A 16,223-nucleotide genomic window follows, 5' to 3' on the forward strand; every position below is an offset into this window, starting at 1 on the left:
TTCAACAGTCATCTTATTGTTGACAAAGAATGGTTTGATAAAAAACTACCAGACTTCTTACTGAAGAGGAACAAGATATGTTAGACTTAGCGTTTGGTCTGACTGAAACTAAGTCAGAAAGAGGGTCAACAAAATGAATGGATAGAAAAGGAAAGAGATGAAAGAATTGATAAATAATTGAAGAGATAAATAGATGTACAACATTGGTCCATTCCTATTGTCCTTACTAACTATTAGGTATATTAGTTTAATGAATTATTCATTAACATGATCAGATATGTGTCCATGTTTCTTCCATGTATCCATTCATCTCTTTATCAAATGGACATGTGAATGATTGGAATGGAAAATGAGCAGGTTGTTAATATGAATTGGATCTATCTAGTCTTTGCATGACAATCATATCATCTCTCTCTCTCTCTCTCCAATAGCTCAAGATTAGGTTGTCAAATTATAGTATCTAATGCTAGTGATGGTATCAGATTAAAGTTCCCTCAGAACCCGTGATATACGTAACTTGTGAACATTTTGAGTGACAGAAATATATATTGAAGTGTCACTATTTCATGTTATATATTTATTATTAATATTATATGCTGCCAATAAAAAGTTAATAACATTAATAAGTTAATAAATTAATAAATTATAACTGTTTAATTATTTGTTATGAAGACGGACTGATGCTACACTCACTAAATAAAACTACATAGTTATTTAAAATTAACTTAGAATTTAGAGAGAAACATGGCAATTACAAACAAGTTTAACTTTATTTAATGATATGATGTAAGACACAGATATATTACTGATAATAGAATAAGACACTTTTTCAAATAACATTATAGTTCATAGAAACTACTGTTTATAATATACACACACACCATAACAGAATTGACTAAGTCACATACAAACACAATACATAGACTATATATGATGTATAACTTGAATGTAACTACATTGAATAATTGACCTGTATTTACCATTGGAGTCTAACATAGACAGACAGACATACAAGGGTTACCATGGTTACACGTCCTCGTTCATTAATCATAGCTGTTTGTAATTTATATAGCTTTGGACCTTTCTTTAAAAGATAACCTGATTGTTGAGAGAGAAGATGAAATCATCAAAGTTTTTTATTTGAAGTCCAATACGCTAAAACAAAAAGGAAGTAACAAGTATTGGGAGCTTCAAAGGAAAAGGGATTCCTCTTTTGAACTTACCTTGGTAATCTCCTTTAGCTGCGACCAGGTAAAAGTAGAACTGTTAGTGTGGTCAGCCATATGACTCAATTCTGATATAAATTTTTTTGCTTGGTTTTTTTTGGCTCATGCCAGACCCCATGCTGAGACCGCTGAAAATCTAGAAACCCATACTCATCACTAAAAGTATCACGCATGCTAAGATGGACGTATTAAATATCATTTTCATTTCAATTAGAACCATTTACAAACCTAAACTTCATAACTTCAATGATGTCTTTAGCATCTTGTACAGATGCTACTTCTCTGAGTTCTAAACGTGCTCTGGCCTAGTAATAGTAAAAGTTATTGAAATAAATAACTTATTGTTGTAGTATAATAGTGTATTGAATTTTATAAGTTTATTATTTAATGTAATAAGCTTTATAATCTTCTATATCACTTAATTCCCCTACAAGTGGTTCTAGTCCCATACTAATAGTTTAGTGTATTATACACCTCTATATTAAGGACACTTGTTCTAGTCCTATACTAATATTTTAGTGTATTATATAACCTCTATATTGAGGACACTTGTTCTAGTCCCATACTAATACTTTAGTGTACACCTCTATATTGAGGACACTTGTTCTAGTCTCATACTAATACTTTAGTGTATTATACAACCTCTATATGAGGACACTTGTTCTATTCCCCATACTAATACATTATATTACAGGCAGTTTCCACCCAAAAATGTGTTCATTACAATATTCTCTTACTTCTGTTAATCTTATTAAAGACTCTAATTGTCTTGTAGTAATTGGTGTACAGTCACCAGTCTGTCTTTGTCGACGTAACTCTAAATAGAACTCCTGTAGTTGCGTGGCTGCCTCTGAACTAAGACGAGGATGGACATATCTTCTAGCATAACCTAATATGTATAAGAATAATATAATATATTATATTACATTATATTATTAGTTTACTTTGACTGATTCCACTTCAGGAAATTGAGTTAAGATTATGAGCAATATAACTATTTACTCTACAAAAATATTTATCTTTCTACATTCTTGCCCTTCCTGTATCTAACACATACTTACTGAAACTACACTGTTGCCATGGTGCTGAATTTTATTTAGGTATTTTAGTGTAGTATAAGGCTGTGCATCCAATGCTTGTTAAATTTGTATTTGTATGATATTTGATATGTTCTTGTCCTGTCATGAACATATGTCATTAATATATGAAGAGGTGTCATGAAATTATTAATTTAGTAACTTGAATTGAAAATAATCATTGTTGAGACAACATTTGAGTAAGTTTAGTGATAATATATTCATTTACACATATAAAGCGCAATTATCTGAATGTTGCCATTTTTCATTTCATTTAAAGTTGCAGTGTCATTTTATCATATACCATTTGACTTTGCTCTCTTATTTGGCCACTCCCCCTCTTACCTATGTATTTTCTCAATAGGTGGGGCAGGTATTGGATCAAAGTTTTCTCCATGTGATACCTTCAATCTCTCCCCGAGTGGACGATCTTGATCAGATAACAGGACAGACTGGTTTGACGAGGTATCAATAGCACCCTAACAAACAATAATTATTGAGTATATAAAAAAAAACAGTTTAATAATGTTCTTACCTCTGATGTTCTTCTAGCAACAGCTGCACGAAAGGGCCTAGTTTAAAGAAAGTATGAATCAAGGAAACTTAAGACATTCATTTACTGTTTATTTCCAGAATGGAGAGACATAACATGCTTTGATAGAACACAGTCCATTTCCTGAGAATTTGAATTGAAGGAAATACATTTCAACATGTCCATTGTCCATCCTTTTATATACCAACATCTCCATCCATACACTAATATATCTACCTGTCTATCTATTAATATATCCGTCTGTCCATCCATCCAGTAATATATCCATCTGTCCATCCATCCATCCATATTTATGGACACACACCCTCATCAGGTTTATCAAGCAGAATAAACACTAAATCAAATCGCGACAATAGAGCACTATTCATTCTATCAAATAAATGTCACAAATAGACTTATTTAAAGCGCTGTTTACTTCAAATTTTCAGAGACAGTCTTTGCCTTATTATAATGTCCCACCCACAGGATTAGCAGCTGCTAATATAGAGGTTCTCGCTGTAACGTACACACAATACCAGCTTTAGCTATACTAATACTCTGTTGTTCCATAGTTTCTAATAATGCTTGATGTTGTGTACCCATTTTATCAAACTCATCAATACAACAACAACCTATAAATAGAATATGATGTCATAATTACATCATTGTGTAAGTTATTTATTGATAACACATTATTAGATAATTCACTATTTCATTCATTGGATCTCATACATGGGTTCTTATACATTGGATACTTTATACATTGGTTCTCATGTATTCAGTATAAAATAAAAACCCAGTTACCCAGCAACAGAATTCTCTATTGAATAAGTTATCTAGTGAGATTCGATGTATATCCAATGAATGAAGTATCTATATATATGAGACCCAATGAATGAAGTATCTAATATATATAATAATATATCCCAATAAACAACAGCTGGATAAAATATAGACTACAACAAACCTCTTATAATGGCTACATTAATACCTCCAAATATCACAATACCATATACATACTCATGTACTCATGCAGCTTATAAACAGCTGTCTAAGCTGTCTGGTAACCATGGTGATCTAACTGTACTCCTACAAGGTTAGGTTTCAATGACCTTGATCTCCAAGTACTAAAGCACCAGCTTCTAAAGCATAATCATTACTTCCTGTTTCCTTTGTAAGGTCCAGTTAAACCTGAAGATGTTGTAGTATTACCCACAAACAGACACCACGTGGAGCAACATTAGCAGCTGCTTGGAGCATCTAGAAGAAAGAGTATGTTCCAATGAGAAGACTTCAGATAACGATGAAACATCATATGATGTTAACATTTCACCTGACTCTTTCCTAAGCCTGGATTCTCCAACTACTAATATATGAGGATTACCACTTATGGACAACACATGCTATACAATAAGGGAAAAATATTTTCAAATGTAAAATGATGTAACCATGACATTATATAGTAATGCATTATACCTTCTTTTGGATTGTCCTGAAAAATCTTGACATCCTCCAAATAAACCCCAAATAAAGACCAGCTTTTACTAACTGAGAATGACATGTTAAAGTAATGGAAATATATTAATTAATAATGTCTTACCTCATGACCATATATGGTAGGACATAGTGATCTAAACATGATAAAGATACAGTTACCTATTAATCTCTTTCATCTATCAATCACCATTAATTCAACTCACCCCGTACTAATAACTTATCAACCATTAATTCCACTCACCCTACTAACAACTTATCAACCATTAATTCCACTCACCCTACTAACAACTTATCCCACCATAATTCCACTCACCCTACTAACAACTTATCCACCATTAATTCCACTCACCCTACTAACAACTTATCAACCATTAATTCCACTCACCCTACTAACAACTTATCAACCATTAATTCCACTCACCCTACTAACAACTTGAAGACATCTTTATCACTATGTATCTCTTGTATAGCGTAACAATCCTTACAAATACCAACATCGAATAAAATACTATTAAAATAATAATTCATGTACTTTAGTTGAGAACTCCTGTGTTCCATCGGTCATACCATCATCAGACGTTTTACTATTAACCACGGAGATTGCATGTAGATAAAGAAGAAACATACATTTGTCTTTGGAACTTCTAGGACGATCTGAAACAATATTATATCAATGAGTCATGTGACTATCATACTATCATCGTGTGATCCAGTTGCCTTGACTACAGCTGTAACAGTCACCATATCTCCCGGCACACAGCTATCTACTAAATCAGCTGTCATTCACAGTCTATAGTACTGGAATACGCCCTGCTTCATGATGATCATCACTTGCTCTCTCCTGCAATCTACAATTATTTAGTAACCATAGAAACTCTTGTAAGGAAAAATACACAAGCTTATAAAAATCCCCCAAAATTCCATAATGTTTAGGTAGAACCTATGACATCATGGCACCCTGGAATGATGTCATGATTTAACCTCCTAGTTCTATGATTCCATAGGTTCCACAGAGGGTTCCATTTCGAGGTTCCATTCCATTCCAGAGGATTCTGTTTAAGATTCCATTAATTACCTGATAGTTTGCCAATCAATTGTTTCTGTCATAATTGATTGTCTTAATGGAGTAAAACAATCTACTTCTACATTCTTCAGTAGGACACTAAATAGAGAACACCTTGTACTTATAGTTAATGTTGTATATGATACCTTTGTTGGCAGAGAATATTTACCATCAGGCAGTGGAATAGACTAGAGAGAGGGGAGAGAGAGAGAAAAGAGAGAAAGAGAGAGAGAGAGAGAGAGAGAGAGAGAGAGAGAGAGAGAGAGAGAGAGAGAGAGAGAGAGAGAGTTGAGAGAGAGCTTACAGCCCTCCTTATCTTAATTCCCTACATTTTACTTCTCTACAAATAGCACATTGAAAAAGCCATTCTAGTCACCAAAGGTCGTATACAACTCACTCTAAACAACAGTACCACTTACAGCAACACATTTACCAAACAAAGGAGCCTTTATACTTCGTAATGGAGTTAATGGCTCAACACATATATCTATAACAGCAAGTAAGTGCTATTGATAAATACAGCATAGTATGTAATATTATCTTGTAACAAACAAAAAACGAGCACCTGTCATTAAGTGATCTCAATTACAGTTACATACACACACACGTACATGTACATGTACATATACATATATATGTACATGTAATATTATCTTGTAACAAACAAAAACGAGCACCTGTCATTAAGTGATCTCAATTACAGTTACTATACATGCACATGTACATACACCATGTATATGTACATGTATATGTACATTATATGTACATATATATGTACATGTATATGTACATATATATGTACATGTATATGTACATATATATGTATATGTACATGTATTGTAGATATATCTAATGAGTTTTAAAAGTATATATACATTTTAATAATAGGTTATAATTTCTCAATACAAATGTTGGATACTCATTGAATGTACATGTGTACATTGATCATAGAATATTTACTTTAATACTCTATGATGTATTTTATCTTACCTATATATGTATGCTTTTACCTTATATAGAATTTAATCATTGGTCAGCGATACTCCCTCATTGTAATATCATCTTCACCTTCACTAGATACTCCAAGTGTCTTCTCTAGAACCTACTCAAGAATAGACAGATAAAATGTTTAATTATATAGACACATATTGTATTCATGTCATGAGGAGTATTAAGATGGACAATAATAATGTGGTAAGTCTTATTGAAACAAGTAGAGTTCAATATTATAATCTTACTGTGTGAAAAGCTAACGCCATTGAGTTTAATAATAACTCTGGACTTACTCTTGATATCACTACCGATATCTGGTATTGTCTCCTTAAGTTCTATAAAGAGAAAATATATATATGTGTGTTCTATACTTATATCTACAAGTACATGAAGTGTATTTAAAATAGGAGTTACACATGTACATGATTTGAGTATATCATGTTGTTTTATACCGGAGCTTCTAACAACTCTATATAGTTAACTGGTATAGACTTATTGAAATCAATGTCTTCCTAGATGAGTTATGAAAAACAGAATCAAAGGATTAAAACATTATGAATGGATGGCTAATTTATCATACAACATTACATGACACTATGTACATATTTATATTATGTAGTAATGTGTACATACATTATTGTATTGAGGTATGTGGTTTGTAAAATAAAATTCAAAGGCTTTTGATCTTCTTTGATAGACCACTTATTCCGATGTATAAGCTAAAGAAGGATAGAAACAAGACTTAACTTGGATAGATGGATGGATGAATGGGTGAATAAATAGATAGATAGATACATATTGATTATGGATAAATGGTTAATAAATATTTAATAAATGGGACAGATAATAAGTACTTTCTGTAGGTAGATAGTCTTCCAGTGTGTGACGGGAAGACTGTCAATGTTGTCTGAATTAAGTGTGGGTCTCTTTGCTGGTGGAGGTTGGGAGGTATCCTGTGTTCCTCTTGATATTGTAGTTCCTTCTGTTGTTGGTTTACCACGACCCCGCCAACCTCTTCCTCTACTCCATTGTCCCCCCTGACCAACGACCTCGCCAACTACCACGATTGCCATACGTAACCTCTATTGGAACCACGGTTACTGTAGTGACCTCTATTGCTTCCCTCGGATGTTCTTATCGGACATTATAGGAAGATTAGTATTTGTAGAAGTGTTAGGACATGTGGTCAATATATTTGTCTTCTTAAAAACTGAGAGACAGCAGCTGTGTTTGGTATTTAAAATACAGATTCGCGCTAGAGGGAAACCCAAATTAGTTTTTAGTGAAATCTGATTGATAATTATGCTTGTGGGTTGAGCACATGCTATATATAATTGTAAATAACCGCGTCATGTCGTTGTAGTGGAGTTACTTCTCTCCTGTGTACTTGTCTCTCTACCTTCCTCTCCACAAATTCAAGTTCTTCGCACTCCTACTAACGCTATCGCTCTCTTTTCTGTTTTAGTGGAGTCCTTCTATCTAAGGTACATGTTATAAAATATCCCATATATTGTTTATTAACTGTTAAGTGAATATATTTATTAAGTATTTTTTGGCGGTTTTTTATATCGTATTAACTATTGGATAAGAATTGCTCTAGAAGAAAAGCCATGTCGTTTTGGCCTGAACCTATGTAATGACAACACATCTATGGAATCCATGAATTGCTGTTGCAACACGATGGTCATCATCTTTAATGTATATTCCTTTTTTCTTTTTTTAGAAGCAATATGATGGCTGAGTCTGAGTCACCATTGAGTCAAGATATGAAATATATCTTAGTTAGTGGTGGAGTTATCAGTGGTATTGTAAAGGAGTTATTTACCAGCAGTATTGGACATTGTTTAAAGTCAATTGGTTTACGGGTGACTGCTATTAAAATTGATCCTTATCTTAATATTGATGCTGGAAACATTTTCTCCTTATGAACATGGTATGTGTGGTAAATGTTGTATTTGAGGATGTAAATTAATGAATAGATTTCATGAGTATATAAGGTTATGGTATGAATAACAAAGGATTATTGATAGAGAGTTTTATAATAGAGCTAGTAATGGACCTAAATGGACAAGATGGTAGGGTATAAATGGATGGAATGTGGAACGATTGAAGTTGATATTATGAAAGGACCGCTTGTGTGGCCATTGAGTATAAAGAGTACTGGATCATGATTAATTTGGATAACATTTAATGGATGAATGACAAATCTATTAGTTAGTATGACCCCCCTCCCTCTCTCTCTCTCATTGCTGTAGTGAAGTCTTTGTTTAGATGATGGTGGAGAAGTTGATCTCGATCTAGGTAACTATGACGTTTCCTTGATATCACATTAACACGCGACAACAACATTACTAACTGGGAAGTTTATCAACACACGTTCTCAACAAAGAAAGGCTTGGGACTACCTCGGAAAACCAGTACAAGGTAACATTTTCCATCTTTAATAGTATTAACTCAGAATTCGATAATCCTTGTTGACCTTTGTTCTATTATAATGTAGTGCTCAGCGACACATGAGTTTAGTGACACTACATATTATACACGTTAACCTAGTTATCATGTAATTTAATATACATGTTCTCGGATTCCCTGACTTCGTTATTGCCTCATTAGGTTTACCACATATCAACTGATACAATACAGAGTTGGGTGGAGGAATGTTTGCTAAGATACCAGTAGACAAAGCCGTAGAACAACCTCAGGTTTGTGTCCATCGAGTAATGTTGTTTAAAACACAATTAGATCATCTTTTTTAAGTTTTTTTCTTACTTGGGGTTACTATTGGTTAAGATTGAGGGAATGCCTTTTATTGAAGCCTTCAGACAATTCCCAGGTTTAAAATTGGGACTGATGCAGTTTTTGTAACATTCAGGTCAGCTTTAGTACCAGAGGTAAAGGAGAATGTATATAATTACTTGGACATGTTCATCAATTTTGAAATGGACTGGCATAATTGTTGCTAATTGATATATAGTTTTGAAAATGATGTAGAAGTGTTTCATGGATTTAGAAGTGTTAAAATGGATGTAAGGTGTGAAAATGGAGACATTTGTGTGAAAATAGATTTTAAAGCATATTCTAATATTAATTAATATTCTATATTCAATAATAATTTATACCAATAATTATATAGGTAATTTGATCTCTACTTAACCTCGTTATTCACCATATATTGGTTATTTAACTTTGTTTATAACTAGAGTATATAATAATTACAGTTAACTTTTTACTATTTTTAGTGGGGTGGTAGTTTGCTGTTGATGGTCGAATTTTTCTCACCTGAAGTGTACAAACTAATTGTTTAAACTTTATTCTGTTAAAAAACGGGGGGGGGGGGGGGGGGGGGGGGGGGGGGGGGGGGGTGGGTGGGGGGGGGGGGTGGGGGGGGGGGGGGGGGGGGGGGGGGGGGGGGGGGGGGACGTGGGGGGGGGGGGGGGGGGGGGGGGGGCGGGGGGGGGGGGGGGGGGGGGGAAAAAACTGACAACTTTTTAAATAACCATACAATACTGCCCATATGACTGTTAACCATATTTACCATAGTTCCTCTATTGATAATATATAAAGCTTTATTTTCTCATTCTAAATACAGCCGGAAATACAGGGAACCAAAAGACCCAACCCAACTCAAAAGTGTCAGACAATTAAGAGGACTAGGAATTATCACCAGATATTGTAAGATAATTAGCCTACAATATATAGTATGTAGTATTAATTATAATTGTATGCTATGTATTATATATTACCTTTGTAAAGGTTCAAGGTCATCATATTCTTTTTGCATTCTTTAGATAGTTATGTCGTAGTCAACGTCCCAATTGATGATCTGTGAAGAATAAGCATATCAAATTTTTGTCACGGGTCCAAACCAGATCAAGTAGATAAAGAGGTACTTGTTCGTGGTACCTACCTCATTATATTTCATAGTACCTACCTCATTATATATTCATATTCATACTGGTATCATGCATGGTAAATCGCCCATTCTTTTATTTTTGTCAGTTGTTGCTGTACAAGATTGTCCATCAATTTATCGTGTTCCTCTATCTTCTCGAGAAACAGTCTGTACTAAAATACCTTTTAAAAGATTAGAACTTCCTCACCAACACCTCGAACACCTTTCTTCTTATTGAAGTGGAAGAACTTGGCAGATCGGTAAGAAAGATAGACAGGAAAATGCCTGGATTGATAAAAAATGAACAATACAGGTCAATATTGAATTTTCCTATTCAATATATTTATTAATGTATGTTAATTGTTAGTATTGTTACTATATACTTATAAGAAAAATGTAATACTTTTTTTATTACTATAGTTACGACAGCAATCAAGACCAAGTACAAATAGTTTGTGTAGGAAAATATACTAAATTGGGAAGACGCATATACATCTGTGATCAAAGCTTTGAAACATGAACTGCTCCTGGCTTGCAGACGGAAACTAAAACTAGTGGTATGAGAATGAGTCTATACATGATGTATAGTATAGGATGAGATGACAATATGGTTTTTCAAATATGAGATCTGATAGTATGATATGAGGATTTTAGTTGATAGTTACAATGTGAAATAATGAAATTATGAGTATGAGGCTTGTCATTTTTGTTTTTCTTTTTAGTTATGTAGAGGCTGAACATTTAGAAGAAGAAATGAATCGCCTCAAATCCAGCAACTTATCACAAAGCTTGGGGCCAGTGTTTGTATGGCACAGTAAGTTTACATAGTCATTTAGTGAAGATATTTCATCTTGTAATAGAGGATGATTGTTCCTGGGGGATTTGGCTCTAGAGGAATTGAAGGAAGATCTTGGCAGCCCGGTATGCTAGAGAACGTAAGATACCATTTTGGTAAGTGAAAATGACGACATAAGTTGTATCATAGCAACAGTTGCTCTGTAATGATGTAAATATAACTTGGTTCTGATTTTAATTGATGTTTTTATGAAAAAATCGAGCGTTTTTAAGTCTGAATAGAGGCAACAATTGACTTTGATAAATGTTCTGACAGCTCGCCATCTTTTAGTCTCTCTCTTCGTCTCATGTAGGTGTGTGTCTTGGTATGCAGATAGCTGTGCTATAGAGTTTGCCAGGAATGTACTAGGATGGAAGTAAATATATAATAATACTATTTGAGTAAAATTGATTTATTTACTGTTGTTGTTGTTTAGATGTCTAATTCCACTGAGTTTAATGATAAGACAAGTCATCCTGTTGTCATAGAGATGCCTGAACATAATCCTGGAAATATGGGGGGTACGATGAGATTGGAAAAGAGGAAAACCATCTTATAGACCTAAAGATACTGTGTTAGGTAAATAAAGAGAGAGAGAGGAGAGAGATGGACTGATATGATAAATAGATGAGTAATGAAGTATATTGTTGTTATTAAGGGAAGTTGTATGGTAACCCAAGAGTTTGTTGAGGAGAGAACACAGACCATCGTTATGAGTAAATAATTACTCATAATGTACATGTACTACTTAACATGTCCTTTACATATGTTGTTTAGATAAATCCTCAATTGATATCAAATTTTGAAAACTTTGAAGGTATGTCCTTTATTGGTCACGATGTGAACAGACAAAATCGAATGGAAATATGGAATATCAGGTGAGTAACTGTACCAACAGTAAAACCACCACAACACCCCTTTAATTAGATCACCCATACTTTGTTGGTGTACAATATCATCCTGAGGGCACCCACACGTCCAATGTCTCCCTCTCTCCACCCTATCAAGGGTCTTATCTTAGGCAGCATGTGGAAAATTAGCTGTAAGTATATAAAATACATGTACATAGTATAAAATACATGTAATGTATTTATTGGCACTTGGCACCAAGCACAGCAAAGTTATTATACTTTTATATAACAGTACAAGCACTTTTATAGCGGAATTTTTAAAACTGTGCAAATTGGAAACTTTTATTATTTAATAATGTGTATAGTTTTCCTTGGTCACTTCAGTAAGCACTTCTTACTAACCATGACATCATAAAAGGTCATAGTTTAGGAAGGAATTTATCTTTATATGTGTGTTAGGGAGGTACTAGCCTTAATTTATTGGCTGTTTATGATTCAGAAATTGGCAATAGAAAAAATCTTCACACATTGTCTAGTTTTTTGGTATTATAGAAGTAAACAATGGTAACTCACAAACGTTTTTTTTTTTTCAAATTTGGTTTTTTTTTTTTTTCAACATAAAAAGTTTTTAAAAATTTATCAGAATTAAACAATTAACTCAACTGTTACCTCCATACAAAATACATTGTATATATATATCCTGCCACTTCAAAGAGTATACGAAGTATTACTTCATTCTTGTCACATTATAAAAACATATTGTATATTCTAATAACCATTTGAAAAGACATCCTCTTGTCTTATTCTATAGAACTACATTTCTAGGGGATGCTACTTATTCCCCACGTTTGTAGCTATGAGTACTTCAGTGACTCCGAGGGGAACTCGATGACGAAGTCACTCAAGCCCTCGTCGTACTACTAGTAATCTTTCAATTACTCCCAATGCACAAAACCACACCCACATCTTCACCCGAATTGACTAGTAATAAGAAGGTGGATTATGACTGACAATGTTGGTTCTTGGAAGGGGAGGTGGGTTTAAGTTATTCTTTTAGTTGCAATGTTTTTGATGAAATTATATATTGTATTATAACCTGTTTATTATTATTATTAAACTCTTATTAAAGTTAAATTGCAAATTATACATTACTTAAAACTTAGAAATGGCTACAAGGATGATCTGGCTTGTAGCAGATTGTCTATTGATCCCCTTGTTATTCCTTAAAGATAGCATTTAAATCAGTATTTATTTCACTGACTCTGTATCACAATAGCAACCAACAGATGTGTAATGTGCTATAGTTAGCAATACAATGCACATGTTACTATTTTTAGAAAGCATGTTACTATATTTAGAAACGTTTATGTAAGGAGTAAAGGTCAATTGGAACAATCTAATCCTGGGATGATACACAACCTATGAACATATTGCTTCCAACTATTCCTACTGTCTAAAAGAAGAGAGTGGCTACAATAGACTTATTATGTTTGTGATAAATTAACAATGGGTAATTAATGTAATGCTTTTTTTAAATAGGGTATTAAGGTTTTACAACACGTAATATTGTCATAACAACCAGTTTAAACTTTAATATTCATAACATACTACTAGAACATTGAGAGTTGTCTTGCATAGACATTAGACAATCAAAAATTTAAATGATACTATGTTCACCACTTAATTTGTTGTTATCAATTTTATTAACATGGTTAATTGACATACAGTAGTTGAGATAGTTTTGCCATAGATACTATTGTTTCCTACAACATTGGTGTCGGTGGTTTGCCTTTAGCAATGTCTTTTCTACGTCTTTCCCATTTTATGATATTAAGTAATCCAAAGAGGTACTAGGAATGCCCAAATAAGGCAATAGGCAGTGGTTCTGGGAGTAAACCTGAATGGTTCAACCAGTCCGTTCACAGCATTCACGCACTTCCCCATTTCTCTACAGCATTAGATCTCTGTAGTATTTTAGAGAGATAGAAAGAAATGCTAGTCACATTTGTCTACTTTACATACCTCAATTATTCCACATTCTTCTGGAGGTTTTTCAGTCTACTAACTATAAACTTGTACTTGTAATCCGCCATCTTGTAATAGGTGGAGTCAAAACAGTCTATTGAGTGGGCGCGGCTTCACGTGTAATTTATGGCTCTTGTAGAGAGCTCCAAAGAAACTGACATTTTAAAATTATTCGGCTCAAAACAGTTGTACGAGTATGTGCTCCTATGGTGCGATATTCCAAGCTTCCTTTCAGAAACTATAAGAAAATATGGCTGCCACGTGGCCTGTACACCTATGATTATCTCAGAATCCTTTATCAATTCTGAAAAAGCAAGGGATGTTGAGTTTACCACAGACTCTACAGACAGACCTCTAATAGTACAGTTTGCAGCTAATAATGCTGATGATTTCAGTAAAGCTGTATCACTGTAGCTCCTTATGTAGATGGTGTTGATCTCAATGTGGTTGTCCTCAACGCTGGGCATTGCAGGAACAATATGGGGCGTATCTTATCACTCAGCCGCAGTTGGTCTGTGAGATGGTGCAATGTGCACAAGAGACACACCCACATACCTATATCTATAAAGATACGAGTACATGATGATCTAAGGTCAATAAAATAAAATCTGTATTCTTTTAATTTTATATATTAATTCCATTTAGACAGCCAATGTTTGGTAATTAGTTATTTATATCAATGTTGTAGTACTATTATTGAACTATTATGTATCTTGTGTAGTCAGAGAAAATGTATATTAATACATCATTGGTTAAGGAGTTTAGTTTTTAACCCTTCCCCTACTTTACTATACATCCTATTATATATATATATAGTACTATTTATTCAACTATGGTTCCTTCTTAGACAGACTGTTTGATTAGCAAGGAGAGCTGAGAAAGTTGGTGTTGCTTGGATAACAGTCCACGGACGTACAACATTACAAAGAGCAAAACAGTCAGTTTAGAGGCCATTAAACTTGTAAAAGAAATGTCAGTATACCAGTCTTAGCTAATGGTGATATTAAAACTGAGGCTGATATAAATAGAAACAGTAACTTATACTGGTGGTAGATGGGTTTAGGCTGCTCGTGGGATTCTACAGAACCCAGCCATGTATGCTGGATTTGATGAGACACCATTGCAATGTGTTCAAGATTGGGTTGACATATCTTTGAGGTGTGGTTTAACTTTCACTTCATTTCATCATCATTTGATGTACAATGTTAGAAAAAGTGCAAGCAAAAACTGAACAGCGAGTTTTCAATACTTTGTCCAGTACACCAGCTGTGTTAGATTTTTTTGAATTATTATTATTCTATAAAAATATACTAATAAAAAGATTATTTAAATTATATTTAAATAAGAGAAGAAAAAAATCAAGTTTAAAACAAAGCTGATTATCACCTTGTGCAAGTTATTATAACACTATTGTTGTTGAGTTGTGATGTCTTGAGAGTGTTTAATTGAGTAGAACTGGGACTGTAACACAACACACCAAGCCTCTCCAAGCTTAAAGGGAGACTATCAGCCCTATCCCTAGTTCATCTCATATAGGGATACTAGTAATCTCTTACAAATATGATGTAACCATCTAAGACATCATACAGAAGGGACAAATCCCACTAGTCCAAACAAACTAGAACAACACTATTAATTATATTAGACTTCTATTATTAAATGTAATTCGCCAGCTACAAATATATATAACGATATCATGTAGTATATTGTAGAACACACAATAATCTTGACTTAAAGCTTATGTTTATATAACATAAAAATATAAATTGAGTGCTTTGTTGTTATTGTTGTTGTTGTTGTTGTTGGTATTGTTGTTATTGTTGTTGGTGGTGTTGGTATTTGTTGTTGGTGGTGTTGTTGTATTGTTTTGTTGTTGTTGTTGTTGTTGTTGTTATTGTTGTTGTTGAGGTTTGACAGAAAGGAGAGGGTGTTCAATAGCACCTTATATCTCATCAATTGAGATTAATAGGAAATGAGATGGTAGTCAAATCCTCATCCAATGGTCATCAGGAGGAGTTCTTGTACTTGTTTTTCTGATTTAATTGGTTGTCTATACTCTATGTTAGTGTAGCTCGTGTGTATTGAAAGAATTTCAATTATCTCAGAGTTATTTAACACTAATGCATAGTCTAGAGCTGTGTAACCCTCATTATCATATGAAAAACATCAGCACCAGCAGACAACAGTGACTGTACAATCTTAATGTTGTTCGAAGTCAGGACAGAATTATTAA

At 33.7% G+C, this 16,223-nt stretch overlaps 2 pseudogenes; one reads left to right on the forward strand and one right to left on the reverse strand.

Annotated features, from left to right (window-relative positions):
* Window positions 1-1,021: 1,021 nt before the first annotated feature.
* Window positions 1,022-7,460, reverse strand: LOC121391395 (annotated as a pseudogene).
* A 3,682-nt stretch (window positions 7,461-11,142) lies between these two features.
* LOC121391396 lies at window positions 11,143-15,267 on the forward strand (annotated as a pseudogene).
* Window positions 15,268-16,223: the final 956 nt, after the last annotated feature.

The sequence above is a fragment of the Gigantopelta aegis genome, unplaced genomic scaffold (assembly GCF_016097555.1).
Source record: "Gigantopelta aegis isolate Gae_Host unplaced genomic scaffold, Gae_host_genome ctg2316_pilon_pilon:::debris, whole genome shotgun sequence".
Classification (NCBI taxonomy): domain Eukaryota; kingdom Metazoa; phylum Mollusca; class Gastropoda; order Neomphalida; family Peltospiridae; genus Gigantopelta; species Gigantopelta aegis.